The 17,817-nt window shown below is 41.6% G+C and overlaps 1 protein-coding gene across 1 annotated transcript in view; it reads left to right on the forward strand.

The window, feature by feature from the left end:
• Positions 1-3,017: 3,017 nt before the first annotated feature.
• Positions 3,018-17,817, forward strand: part of LOC126388003 (CD82 antigen-like) — a 48,298-nt gene continuing 33,498 nt past the window's right edge. The window contains exon 1 of the mRNA XM_050040881.1: positions 3,018-3,222. The gene's annotated coding sequence lies outside the window, so the exon portion shown is untranslated. The remainder of the gene's footprint in view (positions 3,223-17,817) is intronic.

Here is a 17,817-nt window from a genome sequence, read left to right on the forward strand (position 1 = left end):
TTTTTTCTCTTTCATTTTATAGTTGTAGTTTACTGATGTATGAACAGAGGTTACATAAAACCAGAGTGACCGTCCTCTACTGACCAATCAGACTGCAGGGTTTCTAGCTCCACCTTTTAGTACCAGATCTGTGTGCTAGGTACCCCAACAGAGGGGGGACCAAACATGGGAGCGCTAAGGAACGCTTCTGTTGCTACCATCCACAACTTTCATTGTGGAAACGACCTGAACTGAACCGAACTGAACTGAACTGAACTGAACGGGACTGCTCGGTGGAAATGGGGCTAAACAGAACCTTTAAGTTTTGGTGTGTTGAGCTCTCTGGGCCACCGTACAAAAAGCTTCACACAACTTTTTCTACATTTACATTAGTCCTCCTTCATCTTGTGTAACTTCTCCTTTAAGTGAAGCTGGAGGATCTGAACACTTGACCATGACTGTCACATCTGACGTCTCTTTCTGTGTGTCAGTAGAAGAAGAAATAAATGAGGCCACTGTGATGAGACGTAACCGCAGTGAGAAAATGAATCCTGGCTGTGAGTCTGAGGTCACAGTGTCGTTAATCCTGAGCGTCACTCAGCTGTCATCAAACCATCTGAGGTCCAGCGAGAGAAACCGTCTCCTCAGTCGTTGGCTTTGTCTCAACGCCTGCAGCAGCGTTACACACACATCAGCCACAGTCACACAGTCAGCCGTACACTCATGCAGAATAAGACCATTTAGAGGCTCATGTTCCCTCACACTGTATGTGCTGTGGTGTGTGGAGGAGCATTGTACTCCTCAGACTGACCCTGACTTCACCACTCCTCCTCCTCCTCCTCCTTGTCCACACTGACTGAATGGTGCTGAGCTGCTGATGCAGGACAGAAATATTACCACAAGTTATTTCTAAAAAAAACCCACACATCTTGATTTTGTTCTGCAAATATGAAGAATTTTACCATTAAAAACGTGGTGAATATTTCATTGGCTGGTTTCAGCATTTTTAGACATAGTATTTATTTGAATTTGAGTAATTTTAGACCAATAAATTAAAAAAATAAAAGATCATAATTGACTTTTTTGTTTGACTTTGAATATTTAAAAGTTGTGAAACAGTAAACGGATTTTTTTTAGATTAAATAAAGACTAAGAGTCCACACTGTGAAAATACTCTGTTGCAAGTAAAATTAAAAAGTTCAGTAAAATGTTAACTGCATTCATTAATTTGAAATCACTTCACAGTCTCCCGCCTGTATGGGAATAACAGAATGAGGGGAGGAGAGGAGATTTTTACTGATTTTTTAATTCAGTGAAAATTTAACGGAATTAAAAAGAATCAGAATATACACTATATACTTCACATTGGCCTCACGAATGTAATTATTCAGACATTAAATTAAAAGAAGTTTGCAGCTGCTGACTTTTGTGAAGATGAATTACAAGTTACCTGCAGACTGTCTGCTGCTGCTGCACTGCCCTCGTGGTTGAGTTGCACCTCTTTTGTTCACTTTAGTACAAGTATGTAATCATGTATTTTAAAACTGTCCCCTGTAAGTGTCTGACTGTTACAGCTGATCTCATTAGATTATTCTGACCCAATAATATAAAAGCAGGGTTTTACTGTTGTTGCTGGCTGAGGTGGAGCTCATTATTCGGAGCTATTAACAAATGATTATTAGTTATTTTTGGGGAGGGGCTTATGTTCAATTTACAAATCTAAATGGTTGTATTTTGTATTTTCCTGCCTTCTAAACAGACCGAACAAGCCGGTCCAGCGGGTTTGGAAGGCCTGTTTTCTTTCTTCTTACAAATTGACATCATTTATCAGCCAGAAACTGTAAAAACAGAAAATATTGTTGAATTTTTTTAAATTTCCGACCGTCCTTGGACACATCATGTGGGACACACGCTTTAATCAGAAAAAAAAACATGACCAGATCTGAGCTTAAAATAGTGATATTTCATCAGAAATCACCTTGTTCTACGTCTCATTTAAAGTTTGGCCCAAACTAAACTGTTTGCACGAACTGACCAGCAGCACATCAAGAGTTAAAAACCGAGGCTTTGTCAGCTTCAAGATTTTGACTTCAACTTTTAACTTTTAACTTTCAAACATCAAAGGGTACATTTAAAAAAAATCTGATAACTGATCTGTGGTGGAGGGTCATGGATTTTCCTCCCGTCACTGAGGGAGGCTCAGGGTAAAATATCTGTGCTTTCAGCTCCCCCCTCCTCTAATACATAAAGAACAGTCCCTAATTAGTTGTAATTTTTAAATTGATTTAAATGCATTGAGGACTTTTACTTTTATTATCTTAAGTAGACTCTTACTAGTAGTTATTTAACAGTAAGGTGTTATATTATATATATATATATATATATATATATATGTAACATTTTATTAATATATATAATTATTCAAATGTGCATGTTGGATTTCTGAATTAAATTAAATTAAGTAAAAAAAGTTTTTACTATCCATAATTTTTACTATATACAGTTTACTGTATGATGAAATAAAATATAATAAAAAAAATAAAAATTAAAATAATCAATAAAAGCACTAAAATAATCATAAAAAAAACAAAAACAACAATAATAATAATAGTAATAACAACATAAAATTTACTGTATGATTAAATATTTGCATAATAATGATAATAATAAATCTGAAGATAATAAAAGAATAATAAAATAAATAAAATTTAATATGACAACAATTCAAGCATAATAATAATAATAATAACAATAACAATAATAATAATAATAATAAAAATAATACATGTGATTAAAATAACAGCAATAATACAAGCAATAATAATAATGGTAATAATAACAACAGTAATAATTTTGGGTGTTCAGTCTCTTTGTCCTTTGTTCTTAATAACCAGTGTAGTTTCAGATGAGTGTGTTTTAATCCTGTGTTGCTGGAGCTGCTGTGTGCGGGGCTGTGCGGGGATTTAGGGGTTAAAGCAGGGCAGAGTTTGACTGGTTAATTCCCATATCTGCCACATGGTGGGGACCAGAGGAGCCTCAGAGCTGCTGCTGCTGCCTCAGTCTGCAGACTCTCTGCTTTGTTGTCGAGCAGGAGGTCACTCAGTCCAAGCACAGTCTGCTCACAGCGCACACAGGAGCAGGAGCACCACACAGGACCAGGAGCACCACACAGGACCAGGACCAGGACCAGGACCCGCACAGACCCGCACTGAGCTTCTCTCCGCTGTGCAACAGTAAAACTCGGTGAGTAAAGCTGAGCTGTTGTTGATCAGTGAACGGAAGCTGCTTTTCTTAATGCAGGATTTTAGTGAACACGAGGCGCGTGAGGCTGCTGGTGATCGATCATCGGGTCTCTGATTGATCGGTGTTTTGTGGAGACATCTTAAAGCAGTTTACTGAGTTTAATGATGAGAGGAGGAGGAGGGCTGACGATGATGATGATGATGTGGCGCCTGTGAGACTGATTTATGTTTCTGACACAACGAGGAGCTTCACTATCACACACGCACACACCACTTGTTACTGTGGGAGCTGCTCACACACACACACACCGTGCAACTTTAAACTCTCAGCTCACAACTCAGTCAGGAACAGTTTATATCTCAGTATCTGTCAGAGGAAGATCCAAAACTCATCACAAGATTCTGTGAATGAATCAAAGTTAGTCAGAAGTTCTTTACAGCTGTGTGTAAGTCAGTGTGCATGTGTGTGTGATGTGCTGCAAACAGAAAGTGAAGGTTAACTTGATAAAACTGTTGGACTTTGACCAAACTGGATTTTGTACCTTTGCACAGAGCTGTGTGACAGATATCAGTAATCCACTCAGACAGTATGTGACCAACAGTTAAAGGGATTTATTGATTTTAAATCAGCTTTATCTCTTGTGAGGATTTAAACACATTTAAAACAGCAATATTTAACTTTTCTTTTGCTTTGAAACAAACCAGTATGTCTGTAACTGGTTGCATGTGTCTCCAGGTCGTCACCAGTTCAGATACAGTGTGATTTCTGTCTTTATTTTAATTTCACTGCCCCACAGAGGTAAAACTGTTCCATATTTCACCAGAAAAAGACAAAGTTTGGAGGAAAGTCTTGAATCAACCTGATTTTTCTGGTTCCTGTTGTGTTGCCCGCTGATTGAAACCATCGTGAGACACTCTAACTCTCTAAACTTTATTAAATAAAAGTCTGACTCTGGGATGCAGAACTGGTTTTAGTTAAAGAGCTTATTCACAGACATGTTTAAACAATCAAAGCCAACGGAAGAAACGTGCAGAGAAAATAAAAGTGGACTTTCAGGATGTTTGTGGCTGAACTGAAGCGAAGCTCAGATACATTCATCAGGACATCGTCTTGTGTGTGTATTTAATGTACGCTGCTTCCTTTTCATGTCGCAACATCGAAACTCGCCGTGATGAAAACTCACCATCTTCACATTAAAGCATCGCCAAGGCCCTCAGGCTTTTTGAGCACATCTGAGGTGGATCTGGTCGACCTGCTAGTAGGAGTACACCAAAGTATGGAACATGTAATTTGCTGTTAACAGTAGGTGGCGCTGTAACTTTAACCAGGCCCGTGTGGAATCTGCGCCAAACTCCACAGATTTTAGAAACATAGATGCTGCTAGTAAAAGTCAGATTGTCGTCACTGTCTCCTCCACCTCCTCGTGCATGTGCGTGTGTTGTATTCAGTTCCGATAAAATCAAAGTTGTCGTGAGAAGAAATGTCGAGAATGAGATTAGCCGTTAATAGATTGTAAATGTTTTTTCTCTCTGCTCCATATTGAACCGTCCATTTTAACGGCCATGTGTCCCACATTTGGTTGACTGATTGTTTTCTTGAGGTATTTCAGGATTAAATCAAATTTCTCATTCAGTGTTTCAACTAAAATCTACTAAGACCTGATCACACAGAAAGTGTTTTAGCAGCTGGAGGCGGCTTTTAGTTATAGTTTAAATGACAATGCTTTGCTATGCACTTCGTGTTTCTGCGCTCTAATAAGCTAATAACGCGCTCTGGCGTTTTTGCCAGAGCGCTCTCAACTCCTCGAGTTGAAAAAATCTTCAACTCAGCAGAAAAGCACCCCACGTCATCTCTGCTTTTGTCCCATTGTCCAATCAGATGATTTGAGAGGCGGGCCTTCTGTGGTGGTCACGACAACAAGTTTACAGTTGGTAAACATATGGAGGAGAAACTGGTGGTAGTGGTTGCTGGATACCCAGAGCTATACGGCCTGATGATAGACAGCAGGTTGTCAAACTGCCCCTGAGTCATCCTAAAATCTGCCTGTAAACGTCCATGATGGAGGAGAAGCTCCTGGACCAACTGGTGGTACTCCCCATGATCCAGCCTCTTTTTTAGGGTCTCATGTACCCACACAGATCTCTGTTTATCTGCTGACAGCCTCTCACCCTCAACCAGAGCTACAGACAGTACCCTCTGCCTCAACATGGCAGCAGCTACACACTGATTACTGCAGGATACATATAATAATAACAGTAGATTGATTACACAGGGAGATTAGGGTGAGGAGGTGATGGGGTGCTTGCCTGGCAACAATAAAAAGGTGCAGCAAGCGTTTTTAAAATAAGCGTATTTAAAATAACCAGTCATGTTAGTGTGTATAGAGGCAGCATGTTCTCACATCTAACTGGTGATTTAAGGGTTAATTTCAACCAAACCAGAGTTTGTGATTGTTGGAACATTTGAAAGATGAACCAAGATGGTTTCTGTGAGTTATATTTTGTGTCTGTCGAGAGTGTTGTTTTACGATGATTAAATGGAGTCTGGTGACGGTGGTTTCAAGGCTGCTTCTGGTTAAACATAACGGATCTTACTCTTTTTCTAAAAATAGATTTTATTTGTGATTTTCTAAAACATTTTAACAATACACAAACAGACATAAGAAATACAGGACAGAAAAAAGATGACGAAAACAATTGAATAAAAAAGAAATATCAAAAATAATCACAATAATAGTCGTAATAAAGATAGTGATAAATAACTAAGATAAAAGGTAACACACTGCCAGTTAAAGGAAAGAAAACACAATTATATGTCAGGTGGTACTATGAGTAGTAGGGATGCACCGTATATTCGGTAACCGAATATATTCGGCCGAATATTGAAAAAAAACACACATTCGGTATTCGGTGGAATAAGTGAAAAGCACGGCCGAATAACAGCAGCGTGTTTTGATAACGCAATCAAACAGCGTGCAGTGACGGACGGAGTAAAATGTCGGCAGTGTGGCGATATTTTACTCCGTCCGTCACCGCACTCGCATTTGCGACTAAAAATAGTTTTGTGTGAGCAAAATAAATCATTCAGCACGCTGTGTGAGTACAGATTTCAACCAGCAGCAGAAACGAAATGGGGGGTCACAGACACGGACAGGAATACGTATTCCTGTCAAATACGGCGGCCATAGTGCTCCGCGGCGCAAGATAAGGCTTAGTGGCGACGGAGAAGTCCGGCTCCAATATTTTCCTCTTCTTGGTGTCATGACTGCCCAAAAGTACCTGAACAGCCGTGCCGTGGCAGCACACAGGTATGTGACGTGTCAGAGGAGAAACGAGCTGTTCACATTTCTCTCTTTGTGGCAGGTAACGCTCCACAAACCTCACCGCACTTTAGGGACTGTTCTTTACTTGTCAGGGGAGGAGGGTGGCTGGTTGATTCTTATTTTATTTATTTATTTTATTTTGATCCCCCCTATTTTAATCACTTATTGATGCTGTTTTTGAAGTATGAATAAGTCAATAAGTAATTTATTCCATTGAAATATCATTGATGTATTATAGAAAAGTGATTTATCTTTTTATAAATGACAAAAGGCACATCTGCCTCATTTTTGCTGTGGTATCATGATACTACTCAGAGCTGTGATACTTTCACTGGTATCGTACTGTGGGTCCCAATTTTGGTACCGTGACAACACTAATCTGGAGGGTTCATCTGCAAAAACTAATGAAAAACTAAACAATGGTATTCGGTATTTGGCCAAGCATTTGATTTTATTTGGCTTCAGCTTCGGCCACAAATTTTCATTTCGGTGCATCCCTAATGAGTCGGTCATGCACAGGAAGGTTGAAAGACAGCATCCATGCGTGGTAAGGGAAGGTCCAACAGAGACCGAGTGTCCTGGCGGATCCAGGCACAGCGTACAGTCCAATGTGGTCAGTCAGCTTGACTCTTTACCTTTTTAATATGTTCAATAAAGGGTCCCCAGATTTTAGAAAACTTGATGTGGAAGTTAGACAGAGTGTAGCAGAGTTATTCAAGATGTAAACAAGGAACCATGTCATTTAGTCATTTCGTAAAGCGAGGAGGGGAAGCTTATCTACATTCTATGATTATACCAAATACAAGGGCTCACTGTGCTGCAGGGGAAGAGCCAAAAAAGGATTTTTTACTCTTTAACACAAAGGTCTGTCTCTGTAGGGATCCTTCCATAATACTGTCAGACACTTAGAAAAACAATCTGAGCCTGTCAGTGACAAAAACAAGTGTAGTGGATGTAAGTTAACGATGCTCAGTCGTCTGCAGGGATTACACTGCAGCATGTTTCACCGCTGTGGACTGCAGCGCTCTCTGTCAACACTGTTTTAAAAATCATTGTTCACATTATTAGACACGTAAAACACAAGAAACAGGTTGAAAAAGTTCCCCATTAATCCATGAATCAGTTAAAGGATTTTTCGGGGGGAACCTTCATCACTGACATGTCGGCCAACTTTTTGTCAAACTTACACAACAACCAGCTCTCCGTCTGCGGGTGTATCGACTGTGTGTGTGAGGACTGGTCTGTGTTACAGATGGGAATGTGGGTCAGTGCTGTGCGTGGTGGCATCAGTCAATATTTCAGATTTCTCCCCCCTTTCCTCGACATGTGAGGCTGTAAATCAGTTGAGCTGCAGGTCGAGCTTCACTACAACATGACCTTAATTACCTTTCCATACACGGGGAACAGAACCGTGTGTGGTGTTGAATGGATCTCACTGTGCTGCAGTCAGCAGCTGTCAGACGTCAATGTTCCACCTTCAGGAACCAGTTTGTCTTCATTCTGAGATCTTTACGCGATGACTTGAACCTGACACCACCCCTGTGTGTTTAAAATGTAGGAAAAATGTGAAACGGTGTTGTATGTGTGTGTTGTGTTGGATGTTTCTGACCAAAACTGAGAGGAGCTGTGTGTCATCTGCAGCCTGTCCTCAGCAGAGACTCGCCCACTGTGAGTCTATAACCTGTTTACCCTGTTCGCAGGAATTGCCCTGAAGAGTAATTATGGGTTTAATAAGGTTTGAAGCACTCGAGCTGCTCACATTTCTCCTCCACAGCAGACAGCATGGTGGAGTTGAGTCGGAGCCTGTTGCTGCAGAAAGAAGTGAAATATTCAAGTTTGATAAAAAGTTGGTGAAAATCTTTAAATCACAGAGAACCAGATAATATTTCACATTCTTCTTACTGTCAATAAATCCAATGAAAAAGACTAAAACCAACAGTGAATGTAGAGACTAACAAGTCCAGTGTGTATCTGCAGCCTGATTAATCCTCCTCCTCTGTGCTGTAACGCTCCTATCTTAAATCACATCAGTGATCCACTGACGACGTTTACACGCAAAGAATGTTCTGGTTTTTGCCCTCAGTCTGAAAAACACATCGGGCTGCTTTCACAAACAGTGTACAAACAAATCTGTACTCAAACCATGCAGCCTTTAAATTATTATTATTAACAGAGTGCATAAAAGAGTCTGATCTGCCTCTGAGCGTGTGTTGATATATCACACCTGAGGTCGTGCTGTTGTTCTGCGGCCTCGTGCCTACAACTGAATCACAGCCGTGTTGATCTTCAGTCCAACAGCACAGCCTCGAGTGTGATCTTACATTTAGGCTGCTTTCACACCTGCCCTGTGTGGTTCGGTTCAATCCAGCTCAAGTTTGTTTGCCCCCTCAGTGTGAACACACCAAAACAAGTGGACTGAGACCTTCTTGAAGAGGTGGTCTCAGTCCTGTTCCAAAGGAACTCTGGTGCGGTTGGTTTGTGGTGAGAAGGTGTTCCGACCTGGATGTGAAGCAACTGCAGTCACATGACACATTGTTTGGGTTAAACATGAGCATGTTACAGTCCTGGAGGATTATTAATGTGCACCTCCTCCTGTACTGCCTTAATATGCACATTCAGCACATCCAATGCATCAAAACATTGTTTTCTAGTTGGAGCCGCGCCTCGTTTTCAAACTGTATGGTTTGACTAAAATGAACAATGACAGCAATATAGTCCACGATGAGCAGCGCTAAAATCAACCTGCGTAGTTGTCCCTCCATTGTGACATTAGAAAGTGTCACATTTATCTTGCAAGTGTACTCTTCTTCAACGTTTGCTTTACTTCCTGGATTTTTCCCACATGGAAATTCTGACCAATCAAGAGCAGCTTTCTCACACAAGGCATTTGATCTGGTCCTCTTGTAAATGCTGCCGTGAGAACACGAACCAACCCAATTATGCAACTGTAACAAAATTAGTCCCTGATTCGGCCCAAAGGAGACGACTGTAGGGCTGACAGCAGCCTTAGACAGCAGTTCCACAAACACCATTTATCAATAGTAAAAAGCAGCAACAGGTTTTATTTGGCTTCACACACACAAATAGTTTGGCCGCTGGACTGGACTGACACTAGCTCGTTATTTTGTCTAAACCAGGTCTTCACGTTACCACAGACCAGCTGCTGTGTATCATGGAGGACGGTGGTTTCCAAATAGTGGGTCGCATGTCCGTTCTGAACGGACGTCAAGTGACTCGCAAACATGTCTAGTTTGTAAAAAACATTCTTTAGTATGAAATATGTTGAATTTCCAGCACAGAGCTGCATTTTTTAAGAGCTGTTTCCTGCCGTAGAGTGAGCGACTAACAGACAGGTGCTTGACAGAGACAGTAAACTAGCTTGACGACATGTCCAAACACAAGTATGACTCTGGATGTAATAAACTGTGTGGACCTTGATCAAATGACTGAGGAGAAATCTGGTCCCTGTGGCTGGACCTGTGGGAACCACTGATGTAGGGTACATCTGTGTGTCTCCATTTATTTAGTGACCAGTAACATCAGTCTGTTGATGGTCTCTTTGGTGGAACACACGTGATGCTGATGAGTTAACAGCTTTATCAGTACGTTGCATCGTCCTCTGATGTCATGAGCACATACCTGGAGATTTACAGTGAAGTATTCAGGCCTCTTTCTGGCCGTTCATTATTTAACTCAAATGTTATATGTTTCATTTTGTGCTGCAGTTTGTTACCTCCACCCTGAACATGGGCTGATTAATGGTTAAGGTGATTAACGGCTCAGAACAGCTGTAAAGCAGCGTGATACCTGCAGAGTTAAAGTCCCAGCGCTGTTTTATCAGATCGCTCGTTCAGGACTAACTGTTGTGTGAGATGACATCTCTAACCTTGATGGTAGATATTAGAGTCCGTGCCTTCAGGGGAGAGACCGACAGAACATGTTTGACGACCGTGACAAACAACTTATCGACTGTCTCTGACTGCCATTACAGTTGGTCACAGATGGTGTGACGCTGGTGTGTTGAGGCCTTAATGTGTGTAGAAACAACTTCACCTCTTCCTCCATGATACTGTAACACACCTTCAGGGAAATGTGTTTCCTTCTATAGAGATACTGTTGCAGAGATGTTGTGGCAGTGTGCTGACTGCAGATAGCTGACATGTGCCTGTTGTTTAGATTCTGATTGACCAACATCAGCGCGGTGGTAAGAACAAAATCTGTTGGTACGCATGTTGGTCATGAATCCAACTGGTATTCTGCATGTGCACTCATTTTATGCGCAGAGTAAGAAAGGCTCGTTTACATTCAGCTGTTGTTAGTTAGATGTCATACGAACTGTTGTATGAGGATACGTTGCTTCAGTAGGAACCAATGGGCTCCCAGCTGAGAGCCACAGACAGGAAGTCAGACAGTATTCAGAGATGGACTAAAGGCTCAGACACGCCAAACCGACTTCAGAGAACTAAATGAAAGCTGCGTCAACTGACATCGCATGTCTCGGCCAAAAACGTTGCACATGAACACACTGCAAACATTACAACCAACAGCACAACCAGCGCATACGTTCTGTGCCTGCGTGAAAAAATAAACTCTCTATTGCAGCAGATGGTGGAAGCCTGTATCCATCATCCAAAAAACAGGAAGAGCGTCTTGATGCTAGTTAGCCAGTTAGCACATTAACAACACAATCAGAGCATATTTACCGTGTGCCAGTGAACAACAGCACAAACCAAGAGAAACATAATCTGACCTTATGGAACATGTTTGTTCTGGTCTCACTCCCTCTGGACTTTAGCTCTTTGTTTACTTTCCTCACTTCCGTTTCTCTTCTCGTGCGCTGAGCTGAAGTGACAATCAGAGTGATTTCATTCACTGACGGGCTCTGCTATGCTAACGCTGGTTCAACATGCTGAATTGGACAAAAAAAAAAAGCCAGTACAGGACGCAGGGCAAAGACTGCGGCGACAGATGTTCACCGACAGCCGACTGTTGGCTTGGTGTGTCAGGGCCGTGACGATGTTGGTTTTGGACTTTTTATTGGGTTTGTGCACAAAAACATATAAAATCCCAGAATGCTGCTGTCGACTCATACAAACTTTATTTACAAAGACAATGAGACAAAAATTCAGTTTCACTCGTTATTTTATTATTTTATTTTATTGACCAAATAATAAACTGATGAATTGATACTGAGGAAGAAAAGCTGCAGCCTTCAAAGTAAAAGCCTGACAGACTTGGTGAAACTCGACCCTGTGACTTCAGGAGTATGATCGCAGTGATGTGTTTGAGTGTAACAGGAAAAAGCAGACTCAGTATTGTCAGTAGCAGAGATTTGTGTTTGCAGGCTTCATGTTGTGGGAGTGAGCGCCAGAGTTTGGCTCTAAACAAGCGTGAGATTTCAGCGACTCCATTTTCCCACACACACACGCACACACACCTCCCCCTGCTGCAGCATCGTCATGGAAACCTGCACAGCTTGCTCCTTTCAGTTGACGGGGAATAGAGACGTCTGAGAGGCCCAAACTGGTTTTGCCACCGCCGAGCGTCAAACACTGAATTAATGATGGTGGAGGGAGAAGTTCAATCAGTGACGGGCCGAGCTTCGCTTTGTTTGGGTGACTCCCCCCTTTTCTCCTCACTCTGTACCCTCCATCCTTACACATCCTCACACACCCTCTATCCTCCATCCTCACCCATCATCCTGTGCACGATAGACGCTCAGCGGCTGGTGTTTGCAGCAGACTGTAAATATGCGACACTTCCATTGCAAAGAATTACTTTTCGCCGTCCCCACGTGTTGTAGCTCCATGCTGGTAGTTGCTCGTCTTCCTCTTCTTTTGGCATATTAACGGTAGACTAGAGCACTTGAAGGCGTGCATGCTGCCACGTCAGGTCTGGAAAAATTGCAATTCCTGGGTCAACGTATTCTCATAGAATGGCTCGTATTATATCCTACAAATTTGCGCCACAGGAATGTCATAGCATCTTTAACGTACAGTTACATAATAAGGTAAAGTTACGGAGGTTATGTTTAGGAAGAGATGAATGGTGAGGACGTACCTTGAAATGACATGTTCAATCACAGGGATCCGAACACGTAACTTCAGGAGAAAGTCAAGAGCATAAGTCCGTTTTTTGTGACCCATCCACCCCAACCTGCCTCCTTACAAGTGCTAAGACTGCTTTCTTGTTAACCACCATCAGCACACTGGTCATGTGATCGCAGCCTTTCGAAATACGTAGTTCTACACACTTCAGCCTCACTGCTAGATGCCACTAAATCCTGCACACTTAACCTTTGAGTAGGTTTTCAGTATTTAAAGTATGATAAATATTACTTTCTGCACCAGTAATTTGCTGCAGTTAGTTACATTTAGCAGCTCCATCAGGACACTGAAGCAGAAAACCAGAAATACGTTTATCCTGAAAATGAACCCGATGTTCTGTACTTGAACACAACAGAATGATGCGTTCACAAGCACATGAACAGAAACTGTGAAAATCTTTTTATCACAGATTATTTAAGAACTACATTAACACTTTGTTTCACTCACCTTTTTCCCACATCAACATACTCAAGTATAATATTTATGTAAATGTACCTTTTACCTCTGGTCAGGTTCATTAATATCTACAGTTAATGAGGATCTCAACTAAGGTCAGAAATGATCAGGCGATTCATTGACAGAAAACTAATCTGCAATTTTTGATAACTAATTAATTATTTTAATCACTTTTTAAAGCAAAAAGCCCAGAAATGTAATTCCAGCTTCTCAGATGTAAGAATTTGCTGTTTGTCATCATCCTTGGTGATGGTAATCTGAGTACTTTTGGGGGTTTCAGACTGAAAAAAAAAATTGTCAGCTGGGAAGTAGTGCTGGGCATCGTCCAAATGTTTCTGATGTTTCACAGGACAAAAGATCAATCAAGAGACGAGCTGGTGGATGAACTGATCATTTTAAAAGCTGTAACTTGAGCGTTGTCATTTATTTAAACAGATTTGTGGCTTAGTTTTGCAGTTCATCCATACAGGTTGTATGTTTGTATGAACATGTGTTTTCGTCAGCTTCAGTTCGTCTCCACGAGGTGAACACACCTTTACAACCTCTCAAGCTGAAAGTCGTGTCCGGTGTCTTTGAAGACAAAGTCTCACGGTGAGAAAAGGGCGTCTTTCAAACACCCGCTGCTGTTTTTATTGTGCGGGGGAAATGTAAGGCTGAGCAGCCTCACCGTGTGTCGAGTTTCTCCTTTTGTTAGCACAGAGAAAAAACTGTGTGTGAAAGCTGCCAGTGTTTTGTTGTCTGGTCAGAGAGACTGTGAGGAGGGAGGGAGGTGTGTTACTGAGGAGTTAGAGGGGTGTCGTCAGGTGGAGGTGGAGGTGGAGGAGGCAGCTGCAGAGATTCATCAGCAACTATCAAACATGATTGATTCACAGTTTCAGTCATTTTACAACAAAAAAATTTAAACACTTTCTCCTTAAATGTGATGATTTGCTGTTTTTTCTTTTTCATATTTGATAGTAAACTGAATATTTTTGGGACTTAGACTGCTGGTCAGATAAAAAGAGCAGTTTAAACATGCCAACTTGGGCTTTGTGTTTCTTTTCTGCTGTTTTTTTCTGACATTTCATAGAACAAATGATGAACTAATAAATCAAGAAAAATCAAGAAAATAATCTGCAGATTCATCTGTACTGTGAAAAACATATTGAAAGTGTTTGGACTGTTGGTTCAGAGTTTCCCTCATAATCAGAGTCCAGATGTTCTGGTGCCCAGTGTTGGGGAAACTACGTTAAAACCAAACTACGAGCTTCTCCACAATGAAAAGCACAAGTTCAGCAAGTTAACCAACATTAACCTTTAAACTATAAACAGAGCATCAGATAATCACTTCTTTGTTTGTCGCTGCTCTGCTCGTATGAGATTTAAATTTCAGGCTACAAATAGATTCTGAAGAAAAGAACAGCGAGGGAAGAGCAACAACAAAAGAGTGTATTGTTGTTGTTGTTGTTGTTGTTGTTGCTGCCCCCACGCTCGTCCTGCACATTTCTGCATGAGTCAAAGAGTGTGTAAGAGTCTCTGATTCAGTTCTGCCTCTGTCACATGATGAACGTGTCATTAATGAGGACGAAAAAACTTGTTTACAGTCCAAACCATCAAATTAACACGTCATCAAAATGAGTTAAAAATGTTCGTACAGTAACAGCAGGGTGCAAAAGTTTAACTCTCAGCAAAAACTGCACGAATATTTACCCCATCATGTTTCTGTAGACCTGCAGCTTACAGCTATTTTCATTATTGATTAATCTGCAGTTATTTTCTCAATTTTTTTTTAACTTCATTGCCATTAACAGCAGTGAACATGCGATTAACTGCAGAATCACATCGCCTTGAGGGAGGGTTTTACCTGACAGGAATACACATGTGGATGAAGATTCATCATACAGCATTAGAAGACACACAGCTACATATGTGTACACCCTCCATGGACTTAATTATACACGTCCATCCATACACACACGTCGTAAACACATTACTCACATGCATAGATACATACATATTACACATAGGCTTGAATCGACAGAAATTAAACCTCAAATTAATTTTAACAAATATTCAGTTTACAATCAGACACAACACATAAAAGTAGCAGAAGCTTTACGCAGCAAATGGTGTGGATATTTTTTTTCTTCAAAAATGATTAAAAAAAAATTGATTAATCATCTAGTCAGAATTTATTCATAGTAAATAGTTATGTTATAGTTTAGTATATAAATGTTAAAATGTAGTGAAAAATACTCACTTTGATGATACCATACACTCACTGCTGATGTATGCAGTTACAATGGGATTAAAAAAAGAGAGAAGAGCTTTGGTGAGTTGGCTTCAGCCCAGAGTTCAGTGTGCTGATGGCTCTGGGGCAGAGACTGCTTCTGAATCTGGTGGTGCGTGTTTTGATGGAGGCCAACAGTTCACACAGGTGATGAGCAGGATGGAGTCTTTCAGGATGTTATGTGTTTTCTGCAGTGAGGTGAAGATGTCCAGGGCGGGTAGCTGCTGGTGTACGATGTTCTGTGCGGTTTTTATGAGACTTTTTAATCTACAGCACCACACATGGACAGCAGCCCTTTTTAAACAGGAATTGTGCAAATTAGCAGGAAAGCCCAATCAGTCTTTTTTCAGCATTGGCAGTATAAAAACAAAATCAGGGAGTGCAGCAAAATGCCGCCTGCCTACTTTTGTTTATACAGAATGTGCCTTTTTCGGGACAATGGGGGGCGTGAGCAAGTAACAAAACGTGTAGCTCAGCGTGTGACGTAAACAGTGACGTGGGAGGGAAGCCGCGGCTGGTCAGTCCTTCGGCGATTCTCTCGTAAGTCGGCCCGTTCTTCACCGTCCCCGTCATCTGGCGGTTAATGGCCTCTTCGTTTGCGAGGACAAGGAGGGCGCGCAATTCCTTGTCTCCCCAGTTGCTCATCTTTACAGTGTCTGTCAGGTTTGTGTTTCCCTCTTGCTACTAGCTGCTCGCTAATTCCTGCTATCAGCTGTTTCCTGTTTATCCACCACCAGTGACTCGCACGTGCAGCATGATCAACAGCTCCTCCCACAAGTCTTCAACAGCCCCTCTTGCTGTGGAAGGTCGCCTTGTTCGCTTAAACCAAAAAGGTTCCACCAATATGTCTACCCTACGAGGCGGAAAATTGGACACCTTGGATCAACTCGCCAATCCGCCTCTGTGTGTCTAAACACTCGCAGCTTGCCAGCAAAACGGCCCAACATTCGCCGAAAACCTGGCAGTGTAAAAGGGGCTGGTACTGTTTGTGAGGACACTCTGAGTGGAGCAGCAGTAGAACAACACCAGAAGCTGTTGTGACGGGTTTATCATCCTGAGCGTCCCCAAGAAGTACAGCCACTCGTGTGTCCTCTTGACAAGCGCTGTGGTGTTTGTCGTCCATGAGAGGTCCTCTGTAATGTGTGAGCCAATCAATTTAAAGCTGGTCACCCTCGCCCCGTCTGTGCAGTGGTGAATGGACACCCTGCTTCTTCTTGACATCAGTTATGAGTTATTTTGCTTTCTTGACGTTACAACTTAAAACTCATGAACACACCAAAGTCAGAAGAACGACTTTCTAACTCGGGAAGGAGGAACATTCGAGGAGCACGTTCATTCAGCACGAGTCTCTTTTTAAGCCACAGTGGAGAAGATTGAGTGTTTCCAAATATCAGCTGGTTTTATTTGTCTGACATGATGTTACCTTTGGAGTTTGGACTGTTGGTCAGAAAAAAATCGATGTCAACATGTCAGTGTGAGACATGATAAATAATGAATATTTATAATTGCAAAAATAAAGTAACTGTAAATACGTCAGTTTTAAGTTAAATGTGGTGGATCAGACTTTCAGTGGAGTTATATCTTGATGATTTTGCGCTGCATCTGTGAGAGTAGTTTTCTTATATTCTAACATTTTTTTTGTCATCAGACAGTAAAGTTGTGAGAGCGAGCGTGACGTGAAGCGCTGCCACGGATTATAAAGCCACAGTAAACAAAAAGACGTGAAGACGTTTGCCAGGAGAGGAGTTTATGAGGGATTATCTCCAACACTGGGAAACTGAATCAGAGCGGAACGTGAAGCCGGAGCAGCTGATAGGAAAACAAACAACAACAAATGAAACAGAAAGTTGCTTCACGTTTCCGTCTGATGGATAATCCCCCCGCAGCTGCTCTGACTGTGTGAATTATCCAGCAGGAATTAAAAACAAAGATGTTTCAGACACACGTCAGTAGTTTGGACACGACGGCCGGCTCGGCTGTATTTTCTCACAAGTGGGTGTCAAACAGAAACCTGCCTTAACACACAGACAAACATACAACTGAGACGTGTGACACATAATGAAATGAGGTGGAGATGAGGTAGTTACACAGTTCCTTAGAGAAATGAAAATGAAAACGAGGATGGAAAATGTCACATATTTAGAGTCTGACAGCAGCCTGAAGTTATCACTCAGTCAGCAGAAAATATGTCATTGTACGTTTCCTTTCTACAAACCATGGATACATCACATTTGTACATTACGATGTAGCAGATATGTGTTAACGTAGTTGGGTATAGAGCTGCCCCCCCCCCGACTAAGAATGTTCCTAGTGGACCAGCAGTCCTCATCAGGGTCCATCAGTGGACCGGCAGTCCTCATCAGGGTCCATCAGTGGACCGACAGTCCTCATCAGGGTCCATCAGTGGACCGACAGTCCTCATCAGGGTCCATCAGTGGACC

Source organism: Epinephelus moara, chromosome 1, assembly GCF_006386435.1.
Source record: "Epinephelus moara isolate mb chromosome 1, YSFRI_EMoa_1.0, whole genome shotgun sequence".
Classification (NCBI taxonomy): domain Eukaryota; kingdom Metazoa; phylum Chordata; class Actinopteri; order Perciformes; family Serranidae; genus Epinephelus; species Epinephelus moara.